This window comes from Leucoraja erinacea, chromosome 31 (assembly GCF_028641065.1).
Source record: "Leucoraja erinacea ecotype New England chromosome 31, Leri_hhj_1, whole genome shotgun sequence".
Lineage (NCBI taxonomy): Eukaryota > Metazoa > Chordata > Chondrichthyes > Rajiformes > Rajidae > Leucoraja > Leucoraja erinaceus.
The window spans coordinates 14,303,466-14,323,294 of record NC_073407.1 but is presented as its reverse complement, the minus strand read 5'-3'; the positions used below and the strand labels follow the sequence as shown (position 1 = coordinate 14,323,294).

General features: G+C 45.2%; 1 protein-coding gene and 1 long non-coding RNA gene across 10 annotated transcripts in view; one reads left to right on the top strand and one right to left on the bottom strand.

Moving 5' to 3' along the window:
- Positions 1-9,377, bottom strand: part of setx (senataxin) — an 84,857-nt gene extending 75,480 nt beyond the window's left edge. Inside the window, exons 1-4 of one of the 8 annotated variants that reach the window (XM_055660023.1) lie at positions 9,142-9,218; positions 8,128-8,207; positions 4,107-4,407; positions 3,802-4,017 (exon numbers count right to left, since the gene is read on the bottom strand). The gene's annotated coding sequence lies outside the window, so the exon portion shown is untranslated. The other 7 variants (XM_055660020.1, XM_055660025.1, XM_055660024.1 and 4 more) reach the window with 7 other exon arrangements.
- Positions 9,378-9,459: 82 nt separating this feature from the next.
- On the top strand, positions 9,460-15,101 carry LOC129711961 (uncharacterized). 2 transcript variants are annotated; one of them, XR_008725970.1, is made up of 3 exons: positions 9,460-9,598; positions 10,829-11,597; positions 14,780-15,101. It is a non-coding gene; the product is annotated as an uncharacterized LOC129711961 (long non-coding RNA). The 2 variants fall into 2 exon arrangements; XR_008725969.1 differs by having other exon boundaries at positions 10,829-11,601.
- Positions 15,102-19,829: the final 4,728 nt, after the last annotated feature.

The window sequence follows — 19,829 nt, the reverse complement described above, 5'->3', positions numbered from 1 at the left end:
AACTATTCAGTGACTCTTTAAACTTGTATGTAGAGGTGCTGGCACCTTCTTCATGATTACCTCTATCCAGGACACGTTATCACCAGAAATTTGAAGTTCCTAATGCACCAAAGGTCAGGATCAACCTGGGTCTCTGGCGCTGTGAGGCAGATGTACCAGCTGCACGACTGTATTGCCCTTATGACTTCTATACAGCTATAACATTTAATTACTGCCATTTTATCCAATGGGTTTACAGTTTTCTACTCATGATGGACATGAATGAGTATATTCAGGATGAAGGGCAATAGATTTTTAGATATCTATATTAATAAAAGTCTGATCTTGACCACTTCCTGTTGTTCTATATATTGATTTTAGAAAAAACACTGTCACTTACGGCTGTGATTTTTGGCCATCTTAATCAGAGACCCCCCTCCGTTGCGCAGGACAAGAGGATTTTTCCCATCGATGAAAAATAAGAGTTATTAGTGTTTAAAAAATGTTGAGATTCCCTCTCCTGAAGGCCACGCCCCTTCTGGAGGGACTATAAAACCAGGAAGTGTTGAGTGCCTCAGTCAGTTTCTGCAAGATGGAGGAGCGAGAGGGCCACGTCTCTGTCTGAGCTGTGAATAACACTGAACACGTTTACTAAATTGCGAGTGGTTTTACTGACCTGTCAGTGCCATTAATGTGGTTTGAAAATAGTTTGGAAATGCTAAAGCTGTGTTGTCTTTGGCTTGGAAATGCCTAAATGTCCTTGCTCTACTTTGTTGCCTATGGTTTGGAAATGCTAAAGCTGTGTTACCTTTGGTTTGGAAATGCTAAAGCTGTGTTGCCTTTGGTTTGGAAATGCTAAAGCTGTGATGCCTAATTAAAGTTGCCTTGCCTAATTAAACTTGCCTTGCCTTCTAGATAATTAAGTCTAAACCACTTCCTGTTTGCGCTTTATATTGATTTTAGAAAAAACGCTACCACGTACGGCTGTGATTTTGGCCATCTTACTCAGTCCCCCTCCGCTCATCAGGTTCCGAGGATTTTTCCCATCGATGAAAAATAAGAGTTATTAGTGTTTAAAAAATGTTGAGAATCTCTCTCTAGTCAATTATGCCATGAAGATTACACCCCTTCTGGTGGGATGGGGAAGGGACTATAAAACCCAGAAGTGTGGGCATGGCTCAGTCTCTGCAAGATGGAGGAGGGAGAGGTCATGACTCGCTGTCTTTAGTGGCCTTGCACCCTGCTTGAAATGGTGTGAAACTACACGAATTTGGTGGCGTTGCACCCTGCTTGAAATGGAATTTCAAGGAATAGCCGTGAATCAACTGCCAGCCCACGAGCCGTGAGTGAGTGTTCTGCCAGCACAACAGGCTTGAGTGACTGAGCCGCCAGCCCAAGAATCCATTCAGCCCACAATGTCCATACTAGCCCTCTGGAAACCAGTCCCTTCCGCCCACAACACCCATACTAGTGCTCCAGAAAGCGCCCCCCCCCACACATTGGCCACCAATATTGGAATTGTTGGAGAGGTGGAATATTGCGTTGGGGGACCAGCCCTCCCTTGTGATGCTGGGACCCAACGTGTCCCACTTAGTCTAGTTAATTAATGGAATTAAGATGTGGAGATTGTGCAGGGAAGTGATGCAGAGGTATAAAAAAAAAGTCTTGATATTATTACGCACAAGCAGCAGAATTTCTTGGGTATCAGTTTCGATGATACCAGGGTGCATTGCAACAGCTCCTCATATCTTCTTCAACAGCATCTCCCTTTACCTTCACCATCTCTAGAATCTTAAAAAAGGCAAGGATTGCAGGAACAAGGAAACACCACCTGCAAGTTTCCCTGCATGAAACACACCTGCCTAATTTTCAAGTAATTTCTGAGCCACAACTCTCAAACTTCCTTTCAAATAAACACTAATAAACAGCATGGGAATACCTTCACCACAAGGCTGGCAAGAGTTCAAGAAAATAGTCCACCACCAGCTACCATGGTAGGATTAAAGTGAATTGGATTGGAATAGGTTGTAGGAAAGCAGTACCACCACCATACAAGGGTCATTCAGTGTATTTGCCTCCCTGTTACACAGACGGTTTAAAATGCATGATGATGTGGAATGAACAAGAGTCACAAAAGGTGCGCAATCCATAATCTTTTTCCCCCTCACATTTCAAAAAAACTACTTGGTGCATCTCTTTTTATTCTAAAGAAGGGACAATAAACAGCAAAAAAACGAATAAAAATAATCTGTTCATCTAACAGAATGGTACAAATGCACCCAGGGTTCGTACACTTGGAACAGCTATAAATTCAAGTACTTTAAGGTCCAAAAATCCCATTTTCAAGGACCAAAAGTCCAGCAAACATCGATGGTTTATCGGAGACTTGTATATAAATTGCTTGGTATTGGATGATTTAATTCTGGACCAAATAAAAGTAAGTAAGAAGGTTAGCTGGTCACCATCTCAGAATTGATTGAAAATCATGTTTTGCACAACTCTGGTACAAAGAACACAGCAGAAAAATCAACTTAAAGTTCCTTCGAAGTTATGAATCATTGATATAGCTTTGAATTATTGGCAAATGCCCAATGGAATTCGGTGCTGGGACCGCAGCTCTTTACAATATACATCAATGATTTGGATGAAGTGATTCAAAGTAATGTTAGCAAATTTGCAGATGACACAAAGCTGGGTGGCAGTGTGAACTGCGAGGAGGATGCTATGAGAATGCAGGGTGACTTGGACAGGTTGGGGGAGTGGGCAGATGCATGGCAGATAAAGTTTAATGTGGATAAATGTGAGGTTATCCACTTTGGTAGCAAAAACAGGAAGGCAGATTACTATCTGGGAAAGGGGAAGTACAACAGGATCTGGGTGTTCTTGTTCATCAGTCTATGGAAGTAAGCATGCAGGTTCAGCAGGCAGTGAAGAAAGTGAATGGCATGTTGGCCTTTATAACAAGAGGAGTCGAGCACAGGAGCAAAGAGGTCCTTCTGCATTTGTACAGAGCCCTAGTGAGACCACACCTGGAGTATTGTGTGCAGTTTGATTCCCTAATTTGAGGAAGAACATTCTTGCTATTGAGAGAGTGCAGCGTAGGTTTACAAGGTTAATTCCCGGGATGGCGGGACTGTCATATGCTGAGAGAATGGAGCGGCTGGGCTTGTACACCCTGGAGTTTAGAAGGATGAGAGGGGATCTTATTGAAACTTATAAGATTGTTAAAGGTTTGGACAAGCTAGAGGCAGGAAACATGTTCCCGATGTTGGGGCAGTCCAGAACCAGGGGCCACAGTTTAAGAATAAGGGGTGAGCCATTTAGAACAGAGACAAGGAAACACATTTTCTCACAGAGTTGTGAGTCTGTGCAATTCTCTGCCTCAGAGGGCGGTGGAGGCCGGTTCCCTGGAAACTTTAAAGAGAGAGCTAGATAGGGCTCTTAAAGATAGTGGAGTCAGGGGATATGGGGAAAAGGCAGGATGGGCTACTGATTGTGGATGATCAGCCATGATCAAATTGAATGACGGTGCTAGCTCGAAGGGCCGAATGGCCTTTCGCTACACCTATTGTCTAATATGAGAAAATATTGGATGGTTACACTCACTAATTATCATGATATATAATTATGAAGCAAGTAAAGAAAAAGACGGCGCACATGTATTTCTGTAGCTCTGATGGATGGGATAATTCAGTCTGAGTAGCTGTTAGGTACTCTAATGTTCTGCAGACCAATGCTGCAAGTGGACTTTAATAAATATGTGTAGTATTTTGATGTGTGTAAGACTCTACTCATTACATGGTGTCAAGAAGCGAGTCTTACCTATTCCGTTCATATTTATCGGGTTTTGTTTTTTTACATTTGTTTTATGTGCCTGTAATCTCTATCATGGCAAACTCGTCTCGCCATCCTAGTCCTCTGGTCTTTGACTCCGACATTGCTTAACGTTGGTGCCTTTTCGAGCGCGACTACATTCACTATATTCGCATCCTTCAGCGCAACGATCCTCCAGATGTACATGCTTCCGTGTTGTTGGGACTGTATGGGAGTGGCAAATTGGAATTACAGATTGCAGGACTTGTGGAAGAGTTCAAATGCACTAAAGCAAGGTTGGTCATGACTCTCACCGAATCTGAAGATACTGTTATTCGAACAGCAGTCCCCCATGTGGCAATGGGGAGGAAATGGACCCCATCTGAAGCCGTTCAGAGTGCTAAGTCTGCTCTTCAATTCCGGGATGTGGTTGGGCAAGTCCATCACGGGAGAGCCGGGCTCGGGCTCGTCCCAAAAGCTCCTCAATGGCACAAGGCAACATCAATGCAGAAGAGATGGCTCGTGGTGGAGGAGGTGAGAAGACAGGAGGAGGCAGAGCGACACGCCAAGGCTGTCTCAATGGCCAAGCAGGGCCAATGGACTAACTGGGAAAGCCTGAAAAAGAGGAAATTCAGCAGGCGTGACATCTGGCAAATGGAAGAATCTCGGCTAAGTTTTGTCATCAGAGCCACTTATGATTTTCTACCATCACCCCAGAACCTAAAGCAGTAATTCGGAGAAGACCCCACTTGCTCCCTTTGCCAAGCACCTGCAGTACTAAGGCACATTTTAATAGGATGCCCTACGAGCCTCGCCCAAGGGCACTACACTAGGCAGCATAACCAGGTTCTCAGACAGCTGGCATCAATCCTGGAACAGAGGCATAAGATCACAAATGCTTCCCCACAACATCGGCAGGAAATGTCCACTTCACAACATTTGTACCAGCAGGCTAACCTCCAGAGCACCTGATAACATCAAAGGATGCAAACCTGCTCGGGATTGGAAAATGGAAGTGGACGGGAAAAAAAAGCTTGTTTCCCCCAGACATTGTGGCTACAACACTCTGGCCAGACAAGGTCCTGCGGTCCACAACAGCCAAGTTGGTATATGTTGTGGAATTGATAGTTCCATGGGAAGATGGTGTAGAAGAGGCTTATGAGAGGAAAAAGACCAAGTACTCTGAACTGGCAACTGAAGCTGCCCAGAATGGCTGGAAGACCAAGATTTTCCCTGTCGAAGTGGGATGCAGGGGATTTGTTGCTACATCTACGACCAGGCTATTAAAGAAAATGGTGCTGAAGGGTCACTTCCTCCAACAAGCAATCAAGTCATTATCAAATTCTGCAGAAAAAAGCAGCAATTGACTTTGGATCAAAAGGAGAGATAACAATTAGGCTCTAAGATGAAGACAGGACGGTATGGAATTGAGGGGGGTGTAACTGGGATGCAGGTATCGCCATTGAGCCCTCTGGAGATGTTGTGGGCTTATCAATCAAACGTCAAAGAAGGACGGTGCCCACCTGATGACCCCAATGACGTACCTACCCTACCTTTCACCACTCCAATCCCACTGCAAATAGCAAGAGTGTCGACTTAATACAGGGATTGAAACATCAAGTCTTATTAGCTCTACCATCAATGGAATGGTGGTGGAGAGAGTCAACAACTTTAAGTTCCTTAAATCTGAAGATCTGTCCTGCACCCAGCACATTGATGCAATCATAAAGAAAGCCCACCAACATTTCTAGTGCCTTTGGAGATTGACGAGATTCGGTATGTTGATAAATACATACTTGAACCTCCAAAGGTGTATAGTAGAGAGCATATTCATTGGTTCCATCATGGCCTAGTTTGGCAACTTGAACACACGGGAATGAGATTACAAAAAGTGACAAGCACTGCCAGTCAATCCCTGGTACAGACCTCACCAACATGGACAGGATCCATAGGAAACACTGTCTCAAAAAAGCCAGCATCATCAAGGACCTACACCACCCTGGCCAGGCTCTCATTTCACTCCTGCCATCAGGAAAGTGGTATAGGAGTCAGAAAACTAACCTCCAGGTTAAGGAACAGGTTTTTGACCCCCAACAACTGCCAGCCTATTGAACACTATGAACTTCAACTGAACTCCAAACTACGAACTGCCTTGGTTGCACTAGGGACCAAGCTTTTTGATTTTATCTGGCACTATATTGTTTTTTTTTTAAATTGTGGATGCTAGAACATTGTATTTGTTTATTATATTATCTATTGAATACTGTATTTACACACCTGTTGTGCTGCTGCAAGAAGGAATTTCAGTGTTCCATTTTGGTACACATGATAATAAATACCAAAGATATCTCTAGATAGAAGGGTCAAGAATGGGTTATGTTTTGGGTCAAGACCCTCTTCAGACTGAAGACCCAAAACATCTCCCATTCCTTCTATCAGAGATGCTGCCTGTCCTGCTGAGTTACTCCATCATTTTGTGTCTATCTCCATGTTCTACAATCCCCATATTTTCCAGCGATGCTGCCTGACCCATTGAGTCTTTTGTGCACTTTATCTTAATCCACCCCACCCCCAACTTCTTGATTCTCTAATCCTGGTAAAAAGGCTTGGTGCATTCATTCTATTTACTCCACTCATGAATTTACTCCACTCATGAATTTGGACCTCAATGAGATGGATTAATCCCATTGTCAATTAAATTCAGACATATTCTTACCCTGTTATTAAAGATAAACACAAATTGCTGGAGTAGCTCAGCTGGTCAAGCAGCATCTCTGGAGGAGAAAAAGAAAATCGGTAACATTTCAGGTCAGGACATTTCTTCAGACAGGAAGACTAATACCCTGCTATTATCAGTTTACATTTTAAAGAAACCGAGCTGAAGAGAGAGGTCAAACTAACCAAGCTATAGCCTGTGACATACACATGCCTGTCATTAATAACAATGTCATTTATGCTCTATTCAACATACAATAGTTTCCATTTTAAATGTATTATTATGATCATCTTCATGCATTTTTATAAACAAGTGATTTAAAAAAAAATTCTCAATGCAAACAAAGTGGTCTGAAACTGAGAATTCAAAAATTACTCTTTAAATTTGACACAAAAGCACCTGTTATTTTTCATTTTCTTTTAATTCTCCCTATCTTCAGCCAAGCCAAACTAGGCATACGCTAAACACAAAACTACTAACTCCTCAACACGTTATTCAGAGATGATACCACATAATTTGTGTATAATTAGATGATTAGGTGGCAGAAGTGAGGTGTTTGCAATATGTATATGCAGTTCTGAATAGAGTATTGAAACAAAAAATATTCTTTTCTCCTCCCACGTTGACGTCTGGTATTCAATGTTTGCATACCAACCACCGATTTGTTTGGATAGCACTCAAATAAAATATTTTAACTATTTCAGTAAATGTGACAATAATAAATCTAAAATGAAACTCACCCACCCAATTTAAAGGTGTCATAGTAACTTCTGTCACAGTTCAAATTATTATATTTGTCGCTATTTATAGGGTGATTTCACCAAAAGGGCACTGGAGCGTAGATCCGCACCCACGTGACCGAAAATTTAAACTTGAGTACACTTGGTACTTCCGGTACATGTTAGTGAATGGGAAAACACGCACTTCCACCCGTTAAAAACATCGAAAACGGACAGTTTTTGAGCTGAAATTTACTGTGCCAGTCGGGGTGACCGTGAGGCACAGCTACCTAAATTTACAGTCCAAAAAAAAGATAGAAACTAAGGTAAATTCAAGAGGGAGCTGAAGGTGCAAAACCAGCGGAAGTGCTTCGCGGACATTTGTCGTGGAGATTTAAAGATCCAAAATATCGGGAATTATCGCGTTTGCTCGCTGCATTTCATCAAAAGTAAGGCATTATTGACTTTTTTATCTTTATTCATTTGTTATATGAAAAGTTTTAAAAGTGAAAATCCGTCAGTAAAATTGCAAAATCGCCCATGGTTCTCAGGTGGGTTTTAACATGCAAAATGAAAACGCTTCTGAAGCTACATTTACCATTTAAATAATCGTAAACTATCAATGCGTTTTGAAATAAATTTTCCTCAGATGCAAGCTAAGGAATGGGATAATTTTCAGCTGTTAGTTGGACGGTCTGAAGAAGGGTCTCGACCCGAAACATCACCCATTCCTTCTCTCCAGAGATACTGCCTGTCCTGCTGAGTTACTCCAGTTTTTTGTCTATCTTAGATGAAAGAACCAAGTTGCAGAAATACCAGCCCTTTGATTTTTCACCGTCCAGTGAAACATGAGGTACAAGCAGACAAAACCAAAATGTATCTAGGCAACATCAAACTCACACATAATGTTTCTTCTCAAGAAGACCATGAGATCAAAATAAAGATTGGCAAAATATTGATTGTCATGTCAGAATTGTTGCCTTTGAAAAAAAAGCTAGTTAATTAAATGGTGTAAACATAATCCAATCCAGAAACATACATAATTATTTACTATTAAAACTACAGGAAATTAACAGGCAATTATATGGGTCAGCACCCTTCTTCAGAAGTATCATAACCCAAAACATTGCCGGTCTATTTCCCATTCAGCTGCTACCTGGCCTGCTGATTTCCTCTAGCAAGTTGTGTTTAAGATTTCAGCATCTGCAGCTCTTCTTGGCTCTCTCTCTTACTAAAAGTTTTCCTTTTGTCCCATTACAGATATTGTATGTCATTTAAACTGTCTTGAGAAATAAACACTGAATTCACATTTCAAGTCTTGCAAAGTTTGAACAAACACACCTCATTGTTCTTCAACTGATCCTGATCACTTTGAACAATTGTTCTTGATCATATTTAATCTAGGCAATTCAAGCACATTTATCAAATTAACTAATTGTGTAAAAACAATTTGATTAGAAATTGAATCAAAGTGATCAGGTAAAAATTCAGTCCAACAAAAGCCAACTGGTAGATCACCCTGTATATGAATCAAAGTAGTTTCACAGTATGCACAATACACAAAACAAGTTTATTCAGCCTAGTAACGAGCTGCAAAGAGCCACTGCCATGCACACAGGTTTCCAAAGCTTCCTTCAGATGTACTGGAGTCACCTTCTTTGTATTTTGTCTGCAATCACTGCCCCATCAATCACAATTTTTCCCATTTTTTCCCCATCTTCCTCCTCCTCCTCCAACCTTACTCAATCTCTGCCACAATTGCCCCTCCCCCACCACACTAACTAACCTCTGCCACACATGCCCTCCTCCTTCCACTACAACCCACCTGCCATAATTGCCTACCCCTACCCTCCTCCACGCTTAACCACCTATGCGACACTTACTCCTCACCTTCCCCCTAACCCATTCCCCCACCTCTGGGCACGTGCTCCGGCGTACTACCGCCCTGACTCCATGTCTCCCGCCAGCTTCCTCCCTTCGCTCCCGTGTGGGGATAACCCAGCCACTCACCTCGGCACGACCCGCGCCTCAAACTTCCCCCATCCAAACTTTCAATGCCTGCGCAACCTGCGCGGCCTTCGCCACCGGACGTGACGCCATCCGACAGACCTGCGCAGCCTGGGAAGGGTTTTTTTTAAACGCGCTGGGCGCGCTTCCGCTCTTTCTGAGCCAGCGGACACCGTCCGAGATGTGGTTCCCGCGCCCGCACTTTGCTCCGGGCGGCTGTCCACGAGCTCGCGCCAGGCGGGTGGGCGCGCTCTGGGCATAAGGTGGCGCCGCGCTCCGGGTGGCTGGTCCCAGCTCACTCCATGGCGCCGTACAGTCTGCGGTAGAGTTGCTGAGGGGAACGACCTGCGCTCGGCGATATCTGGTAAGAAGAGTCTCGACCCGAAACATCACCCATTCCTCCCTTCTCTCCCATAGAAACATAGAAATTAGGTGGAGGAGTAGGCCATTCGGCCCTTCGAGCCTGCACCGCCATTCAATATGATCATGGCTGATCATCCAACTCAGTATCCCGTACCTGCCTTCTCTCCATACCCCCTGATCCCCTTAGACACAAGGGCCACATCTAACTCCCTCTTAAATATAGCCAATGAACTGGCCTCAACTACCCTCTGTGGCAGAGAGTTCCAGAGATTTACCACTCTGTGTGAAAAAAAAAAAAAAAAGATGCTACCTGTCCCGCTGAGTGACTCCATCCGGTAAGACCAGCTCAGAACAGTTCACCTTTCAGGTAGATCTTCCATCACAACCCACTGCTGTTCGTTCAATCAATCAGATTTATTCATCACATACACAATAAAGTGCAGTGAAATGAACTTGCCAGCAGCAGTACAATCAAAAAGAACACACAATGCACAATAAAAATTTAACACAAACATCCACCACAGCATTCTTCACTGTGGTGGAAGGCACAAAGTACAGTCAGTCCTCCTACATTGTTCCCCCGTGGTGGGGGCCATAAACCTCCGCAGTCGCCGCTGCGGGCGGCCAGATGTACAGGCCCTCTCGTCTGGAAGGTAAGTCCCGAATCGGTGCCTCCCTACCGGAGACTTCAGGATGTTGTAGGCCACAGGCCGGCGGTCGAAGCTCTTGATCCGGGATCCCCAACGAGGGATCTCAGGCTCCGGACACACCACCCTGGCCTAGAAGCTCCTCAGACCGCGGCTTCAGGCTGTAACAGTCCGCGAGCCAACGATCGGAGCACTACCTTCTGGCGATCCCGGCATGGGTTTGCCCTGCTCCGTGATGAAAAAAGCTCCGGGCCCGACTCCGGGAAAGGCCGCACCAATCCATGGTGTTAGGTCGCGATGGAGGCGACATGGAAAAAGTTGCCTCTCCGTGGAGGAGGCGACCGAAAGCTGTTCCTCCCTCACCACCATCCTCACAAGACACACCAAGAGACATTAAAACACACATTTGGACATACTAAAAAAAAGTAGAAATGACGAACATGTTGCTGGCAGGGCAGCCATCTCGCAATGCCCCCACCGACCAACCTTGGTTGTAATTAAAAATCGTCTACCCAGAGGATTAATTCTCTTTATTTCTCTCCCAATGCTAGCTGACCCGTTAAATGTTTTTGTTTTCATCTCAGATTTCTTGCAAGAGATTTCAATCCTCTTGCTTTTTTTCAATCCTTTGGGCAGGAGGGTGATGATGGAGGACTAAGCTTGCTGGTGATGGTCATCGACTGTTGGAGGCTTCCACACAGCTGGGCCTAGAGAATGTGCAAGCTGGGCCGTCTTAACGCATGGCCACGCTGGGCAGTTGTCCGGGGCCCCACAAGCATAGGGAGCCAATGCTAATCTATGTATATTGTGACTTGCGGTCAAAAAATAAATACTATACTAAACTATAAATCTCCCCATTGGATTGCAACCTTGTCGTGGTCGTGGAGCTTATGTGTCTCAGTGACCCCCAGAGCTATGCCAGTGGGAGATTCGTTTCCTGTTAGGGTCTCCCATGCTGGACAGGTCGAAGGGTAGAGGTGAGACGAAGAACGATTCACTGGTCCTCGAGGTTGGAGGTTGAGCACAGGGCTAACAACCCTGTCTCGTAAAACAAATATGTTACGGAAACAGCAACTGAAGGAATCAACACTACTGGGCGTGATGGACCTCCAGGGCTATCGACAGATGCTAGGATGAATGTACCAGACAGCATCCCAAGAATAGCCCTGCACTGGACACCAGAAAGGAAAAGTAAAAGAGGGAGACCAAAAAACCACCTGCCGTCGAACTGTAGAGGAGGAAATGAAAACAATCGACCCGACCTGGGGTAGTGTCCAGAAGCTAGCCCAGAACAGACAGGAGTGGAAGACCTTTGTTGCTGCCCTACATGCCAGGAGGCATAATAGGCAGTAAGTAAGTAAGTAAACTATAAATATTTGTTATTGGAAAATGCATATTTAACATGTGTTTTACTAAAGATAATGAACAATATTAATGTTAATTTTTATGATAACAAGTGACAATTGGCATTCGCCTCTGATTTAGTATCACGGTCACCTCTGCAACGACACTTGCATGTATCTCACGCGCTACATAACGTAAACCTTTGAGCAGAAATGAAACGTAATGTTTTGAGTGGAGCACAGAAGAGAAAAAGAGCTGCAGAGAAGGAGAAAATGAGCAAACTTCCAAAATTAACATCTTGTTTCAACCCAGGTGCAACGTCAGCCACTGCTCCATCAAATATAGCATCCACATCTTCATCCACTCCTGCATCCAATCATCCAGTTCCTCCAGCAGACATACCAATGGTATCATTGCTTGAACATCATTGCTCAGAACAGACGTATTAGCAAAGTGTTGATACGTGTAATTCGCTTTCTTGCCTCCAGAGGTTTGCCATTTCGCGGGGAAAATCTAATTATTGGGTCAGCAAAAAATGGAAACTATTTAGGTATTCTGGAGCTGTTGAGTGAAATTGACCCTTTTTTGGAAGAACATCTCAAACTATGGAAGTCCTGGAAAATGGAACCCATCGTATTTATCGGTAAACATTTGTTTTTTTCAATAAGTGTGGATTCCACTCCAGACATCTCACACACTGATCAACTGACATTTACCGGTACATTTGAGGATGTGAGCCTGTGGAACGTTTCATTAAGTTCACCCCATCTTTTCTCATGGTGCAAAGAATCTAGCAGACACTGTTGTGGATTTCCTTAATGAGAACAAAATTCCACTATCAAACTGCCGTGGTCAGTCGTATGACAATGCGTCAAATATGTCTGGATGCTATACTGGATTGCAAGCACGGGTTCATCAACTGAATGGGTTCACCATCTATGTCCACTGTGCTGGACACAGCCTGAACTTTGTGGGAGTAAAAGCAGCAGAGTGTTGTCTACAGACTGTAAAATTCTTTGCCTTTGTTCAGTGTCTGTATTCCTTTTTCTCTGCTTCTACACATCGATGGAATGTTCTAATAATAATAATAATAATAATCAATTTTATTTATGGGCGCCTTGCAAGAGTCTCAAGGACACCTTACACAATTTAGCAAATAGAGTAAAAACATGTAAGCGGAATGAAATAAATAGTAAAGACATCACCAGTACACAAATTAAAGACAGGATTCAATCCAAAGACAAAAATCAAAAACACAATATGAAGAGAGAGCAGCGGCAGCTAAAGCGCACCAGCGTCCACTCTCCCTTTCGGCAGCCATCTTGGACACAGATTAAAATAATCATTTACACAAAAAATCATCCCCCCAACAAAAAATCCCCCCACAATGGTCACTGTGGGGGAAGGCACAATGTCCAGTCCCCATCCCCAGTTCTCCCATAGTCAGGACTATTGAGGCCTCCACAGTTGCCTCTACGGAGGCCCGATGTTCCTGGCCGTTCTCGCCGGGTGGTGTTGCTCCGGCGTCGGTAGAGTCCTCACAGCGGCTGGAATGGCTGATTCCCTACGGGAGTCCGTGGCATTCTGAAGCCGACAGGGCCGCGTCGGTTGGTGCTCCGAGGCTCCCGATGGTAAAGTCGGCGCCGCCGCCCGCGGCTGGCCGCTCCACAGTCCCACAGCTCGACAGTGTTGATCATGGCCGTCTCAGCTCCAGCGTGGCGACCCAGGCAAGGCATCGCCAGCTCCGTGATAGTGCTCCAGCGCTGTGCCGCCACCGAAGCTGAAGGTGCTGGGCGGTCCCCGCCAGGAAAACGCCGCTCCATTCCCGCTGGTAGGCCGCAAGGACGGGTTGATGGTGCAGCCCGGGGAAAAAGCTGCCTCACCGGCATCATCTTTAGGAAAAAATGTTGTGGTCAAGCGTCTGACACAAGATGGTCGTCTCATTTTGATGTTGTTCATGCTCTGTACGGGGGTTTCGAGAAAATTAAACATGCATTGGATTCTGTAGCAGCTGACACTGAACAGGAGGTGAACACAAGGCGAGAGGCAGAAGGATTGGGCAAGAAAATGGAGAACCTGGAAACGATCTTTCTCACAATTCTTTGGAATGATATTCTTGAAAGAGTGAACAAAACAAATAAGGTCCTACAGTCAGAGGATGTGAGCATGTTCACATGAATCTTCTTGAGTTCCTGAAAACCTATCTTCAGGAAATTAGACAAATTTAATGAATACGAATTGAAAGCCAGTAGTAAGTGTTCAGATTCAGATTATAGTGATGTGAAAAAACGAGAATGAAAGCGGTGTGCGTCTTACTAGATATGATGGACCAGAAGAAGAGGCACTTCTCAGTAAAAGTGAAAAGTTCAAGGTGGAAACATTCCTTCCTGTTCTGGACTCTAATCTCTGAACTGACAAAACGTGCAGAAGCTTATTCATTAATTGGAAATCTGTTTTCCTTCAGTGAATTGAAAACAATTGGTTCTGATGAGCTAAACAAAAAGCGTGAACATCTGGCTAATGTGTATCACAAATAATACCTTGATTATGGTGACCTTTTAAATAAATGTAATCATCTCAACACTACATGGTTCTTGATGAGAATTGTGAGTCTTAAGGGGTTGGACAGGCTAGATGCAGGAAGATTGCTCCCGATGTTGGGGAAGTCCAGGACAAGGGGTCACAGCTTAAGGATAAGGGGGAAATCCTTTAAAACCGAGATGAGAAGAACTTTTTTCACAGAGAGTGGTGAATCTCTGGAACTCTCTGCCACAGAGGGTAGTCGATGCCAGTTCATTGGCTATATTTAAGAGGGAGTTAGATGTGGCCCTTGTGGCTAAGGGGATCAGAGGGTATGGAGAGAAGGCAGGTACGGGATACTGAGTTGGATGATCAGCCATGATCATATTGAATGACGGTGCAGGCTCGAAGGGCCGAATGGCCTACTCCTGCACCTAATTTCTATGTTTCCTGCATTGTACAGAAAAATAATTTTGTACAACTTGAAATCTGTGTTTTCCAATGTTGAAATTGCATTCAGTGTTCATGTGCATGATGGTCAGCAACTGTGTAGGAGAATGTTCATATTCAAGACTGAAACATAAATAATCAGCTTCACAGCACAATGGGGCAGCAGCATTTGAACTGGCTTTCACTAGCGTGATCCCTTAATAATCTTATATCCTCTTCAGATCGTTTACCTTATCGTGGTGAAGAGGCTTGCGTGACCCCATGATTCCGAGAGCGATGCGGTCGGAAGCACCAGCTTCTGGTAGGGCCACCCATGGCGGTAAGGTTCAGGATGAGGGTCCAGACTATGAACGATCCAACCTACAAGACCTCAACGGTGGACCAGGCGGATGAAGTTATCTTGAACTCAACGGCTGTGAAGGCTGCAACAGATCTATCGGCTCCATTCGTCTAGGTTACCTTGCCATTGGAATTAGTTGATTGATTTGTGAAGGACCTTGTACTTCTTGGAATGCAACATCAAATACATGTTAAACAAACACACGCACAGGCATCTTCATTCTGTGTGCTGCAAAGCCAGGATTGGACTCAAGCCACCTGAGAGTCCATAAAGCAACAGAACGTAGACCAGACCTTGAGGGATAGCCACGATGACAATTCTTATATCTAGCTATCTATCTATATTACTAAAACTCTGTTCTTGACCGGTTTTGGCGATCTGTGCTGCGATTTCCGAGAGAACACCGTCACCTACGGCCGTCATTTTTGGCCACCTTGCTCAGAGCTCCCCTCCGCCGTATGTGTGCCGAGGATTTTTCCCATCGATGAAATATGACATAGATATTAATGCCTTTACAAAATTCCCCATTCTCTCTGCTGCCCCCGCTGGAGGGAGGGGGAGGGACTATAAAACCAGGAAGTTGTGTGCCTCAATCAGTGTCTGCAAGTGGTGTGCCTCAATCAGAGCTCTGAATGACACTGAACAAATGTCTCCACAGCTGTGAGTACCCATAATGTGGTTTGAAAATGAATATATGGTTAGTTGGAAGTAAAAAAAGCACTGCCTGCAAATGGTTGTTTGGGTTTGGGTTGAAGTAAAAAGGCACTCTCTCTCTCTCTCTTCTCTCTCCTCTCTCCTCTCTCTCCCCACCTCTCTCTCCCTATCCCCCTCTCTCCCCCCCTGTCTCTCTCCCTTTCTTCTCTCTCCTCCTCTCCTCTCCCCCCCCCCTCCTCTCCCCCCCCTTTCCCCCCCTTCCCTCTCCTCTCTTTTTTCTCCCCTCCATCCCCTCCCCCACCATCCCTCCCCTAAACCCCCCTTCCCTCCACCCTCCCCACAACTCACCCCCCTCTCAGCACACCCTCTCTATCCCCCTCTCCCCCCCCTCTCTCTCCTCCCTCTCTCTCCCCCCCTCCCATCCCCTCCCCCCCCCCTCCCTCCCCTCCCCCCCCCCTCCACACCCCCTCTACCCCCACTCTCCCTCCTCCCCACCTCACCCACCTCTCAGCACGCCCTCTCTCCCCTCCCCTTCACACTCTCACCCTCTTCTCTCCTCCCCTCCTCTCCCACCTTTCCCCCCTCACCCACCCTCCCTCTTCTCCTCCTCCTCCCCCCCCTATCCCTCTTGCCCCTCTGTGTGTCTCTCTCTCTCCCTGTCTCTGCCCCTTCTCTCTCTGCCCTCACTCTCTATCCCTGCCCCCCCTTCCCCTCTCTCTGTGACTGCAAGTTGGGGGCTATGCGGCAGTAGATAGGGTGGTTATGGGGTAAAAGGAGCAAATTAATAATATTAATATAATATCAAGGGGGTAATTAGCGTGAGTGCGGGGGGGGGGGGGCAATAGTTAGTGTGTGTGGTTCGCTGCCCATGCCGCCTCCCCCCCACAACCGCACGTTGGGGGAACTTGGTCTACTTGGTCTAGTATACTATTAAAATTCTGTGTTTGTGTCAGATTCAACCTCTTTGATTCCTTGGTCCGCCAGCACCACACACTGAATCTCCGTCATTTTTTCCATTTCGCTAGCTAATTCACTTTTACATTCACGGATGCACTCCTCAAAACATTTTGACTTTTTTATGTACACATTTTAAAATAAAGTACTCCCCCCGCCCCCCCACACTCTCACTCATTTTGTCGCCTCCTGCTGGCCAGCGACCATAACGGCTGCTGACGCCCCACTCTGCTCCAAAAACGGCGACATTTTTCCCTACCGCTGGTGCCCGGCCCGGCTCTATCACGCTGCCTCAAGCTAAACATCGGATCTTCAACCGCTTCTTTTCCAGCAGCAGGGGAACAGCCAGCGCGACAGAGCCGGCGTCTCAGAAGTGCCGAGGATGCAAGGTCTCACGGTCTCTAATCGTGCCGCTTTCACTGACCTTTCATTCCACAGTGAATTCAGTTCGGGGTCTGAAGCACGTTCGGGGACCAGACCCTATGGGTCTGCACTTGGTCTAGTATACTATTAAAAGTCTCATCTTGTATGTGTGTTGTATGTATGTTTTATATCTTCCTTAAAACGCTGACTCACATTTTTACCAACCACGCTATGCTCAGGTTCACTTAAGATTTCATCCTATATTTCACATTGCCCACGATTAAAGTTTTTAAAAAGCCAAAAAGCACTTCTCAGAGCTTTTTCCAGCAGCTTCCAGTGATATCACAATACCAGCTCACAGACGTCCAATCACAATGGATCTCATTTACAAATGACATCAAAATGGGACGTTGCCAACGGTAACCGCAGCTTTTCACAGAGAGCCTTTTTCCAGCAGTTTCCAGTGATGATGTCACAATGCCACTCACAGTACACCAATCACAATGGGCTCTCAAGCTGCCGAGTGCCATAATGACATCACAATGGGACGTTGTCAATGGTAACCGCAGCTTCTCAGAGAGAGCATTTTTCCAGCAACTTCCAGTGATGATGTCACAATGCCACTCACAGCACACCAATCACAATGGGCTCTCAAGCTGCCGAGTGCCATAATGACATCACAATGGGACGTTGTCAATGGTAACCGCAGCTTCTCAGAGAGAGCATTTTTCCAGCAGCTTCCAGTGATGATGTCACAATGCCACTCACAGCACACCAATCACAATGGGCTCTCAAGCTGCCGAGTGCCACAATTACATCACAATGGGATGTTGCCAACGGTAACCACAGCTTCTCACAGACAGCCTGTAATGCCACTCACAGTACACCTATGACATTAGGCTCAAGCTGCCCACTGTCACAATTACATCACAATGGGACTTTGCCAACGGTAATCGCAGCAGGAGAGGTTGCCAAAGGCGGGCCCTATCGGGGGGGGGGCTTCAGTTCATCTGTGAGAGGGCCTGGCCAAAGCTGCCATAGAGGGAGAAGGGTAGAGAGTGTTGCACAGGGCCGGTTCATGGGCTCGCCGGCCTCCTGTATTTTCTGCGGCGTGATAGACCGTGTTCCACGATACATATGGAGAGCGTGAGGTTTCTGCCCCTGTACAAATATCTGAAGGGGCTGCTCTTCAAGTTCTGGTTGTCCAGTGTTTCAATAAGAATGCCTCTCATCCTTCTAAATTCCAATGTATACAAGCCCACTCGGTCCATTCTTTCAACATATGACAGTCCCACCATCCCAGGAATTAACCTCCTGAACCCGCGCTGAACTCCCTCAATAGCATGAATGTCCTTCCTCAAATTTGGAGACCAAAACTGCACACAATACTCAAGATGTTGTCTCACTAGGGCCTTGCACAACTGCACAAGGACTTCTTTGCTCCTAGATTCAACTCCTCGTTATGAAGGACAACATTCCATTAGCTTTCTTCACTGCCTGCTGTACCTGCATGCTTACTTTCAGTGACTGATGAACAAGGATACCCAGATCTCGTTGTACTTCCCCTTTTCCTAACTTGACACCATTCATATAATAATCTGACTTCCTGTTCTTGCCACCAAAGTGGATAACCTCACATTTATCCATATTAAACTGCTTCTGCCATGCATCTGCCCACTCACCCAACCTGACCAAGACACCCTGCATCCTCATTGCATCCTTTTCACAGTTCACACTGCCACCCAGCTTTGTGTCATCTGCAAATTTGCTAATGTTACTTTTAATCCTTAGAACTTTTAATTCTGCTATGGTAGATTACAACTCAATGGTATGAACACTGATTCTCCTATTTTAGATAACTAACCAACGCCAATCCCCTCCCTTCATTCTCCTTTTTCCTGTGCTTCACCTTGATGTGCACCCATTTCTCCCACTATCCCAGCCCCCATTCCCCTTCCACCTAGATACCTTCCTCCGACTTCCTCTTATCTCAGCCTTTTTTCACCCCTGGCCTTTGTCCAACCATCTGCCAATCAATTGCCTACCTTTAATCTTGATCAAATTCCACCACTTGCACGCCTTTGCCTCCTCTTAACATCTGCAGCCTTTGTTGATGTCGCCACCCTTCTCTTCCATCTGACTCATCTGTCAACCAACCTCTCCTCGCCTGGATCCACCTCTTGCTTGCTCGCTCTTGCCTCACCCCTTTCTACCAGCTATCTCCCCTCTTAAAACTGTCTGAACTAGGTTATCCAGTCTTATATTTTACACAAGATTCTGGCATCTACATTCATGTCTCAGTTACTTATTCGTTTGACATGAGATCGAATCTGGAAGGCTGCCACATGCCCAAGTGCTGTTCCTCCAATTTACATTAGAATGCGAGTTGGATGGAGAATTAAAATGATAGATAACTAGAAGCGCAAGGTCACCAGCAATCTGACTGCAAGTGGTTTGCTTATAGTCACCAAATCAGCACTTACTTTCGGCAATAGTAAATACAATTCACTAGATTGGAGGCAGTGCAGTTGAATTACTGCTCTATGTGCAAGAATCAACACAGATATTGTCGTAAACCCTTATTATCTAACAAATGGTGTTTCACAGAATTTCCTAACTGCTTATGCAACAAAGTTCAACCAATCAATCATACAGAAACCCCCAAACACCCGTCCTGAAAAGCAATCCATTGTGAGCAAAGAAATCATCAACTTGTTTGAATCTCACTTTACAACACTTTTTCTTTTGTTGTCTTGTCTAGCCATCTGGAGATAATTGTAGATATATACTGAATAAGCAGTATTTCAGCAATACTGAAATATTAAAAAAATCTGCAGGAACTTAATGGGGATAGGCAGACAAAGTTTTACATCAGAGCAGCAAATGTTTCCATAGATGTGCAAGGCAAGCAATACCCAAAGTTCTCAGATAGCTGGGAGAATGCTTAAATGTCTGCTGGA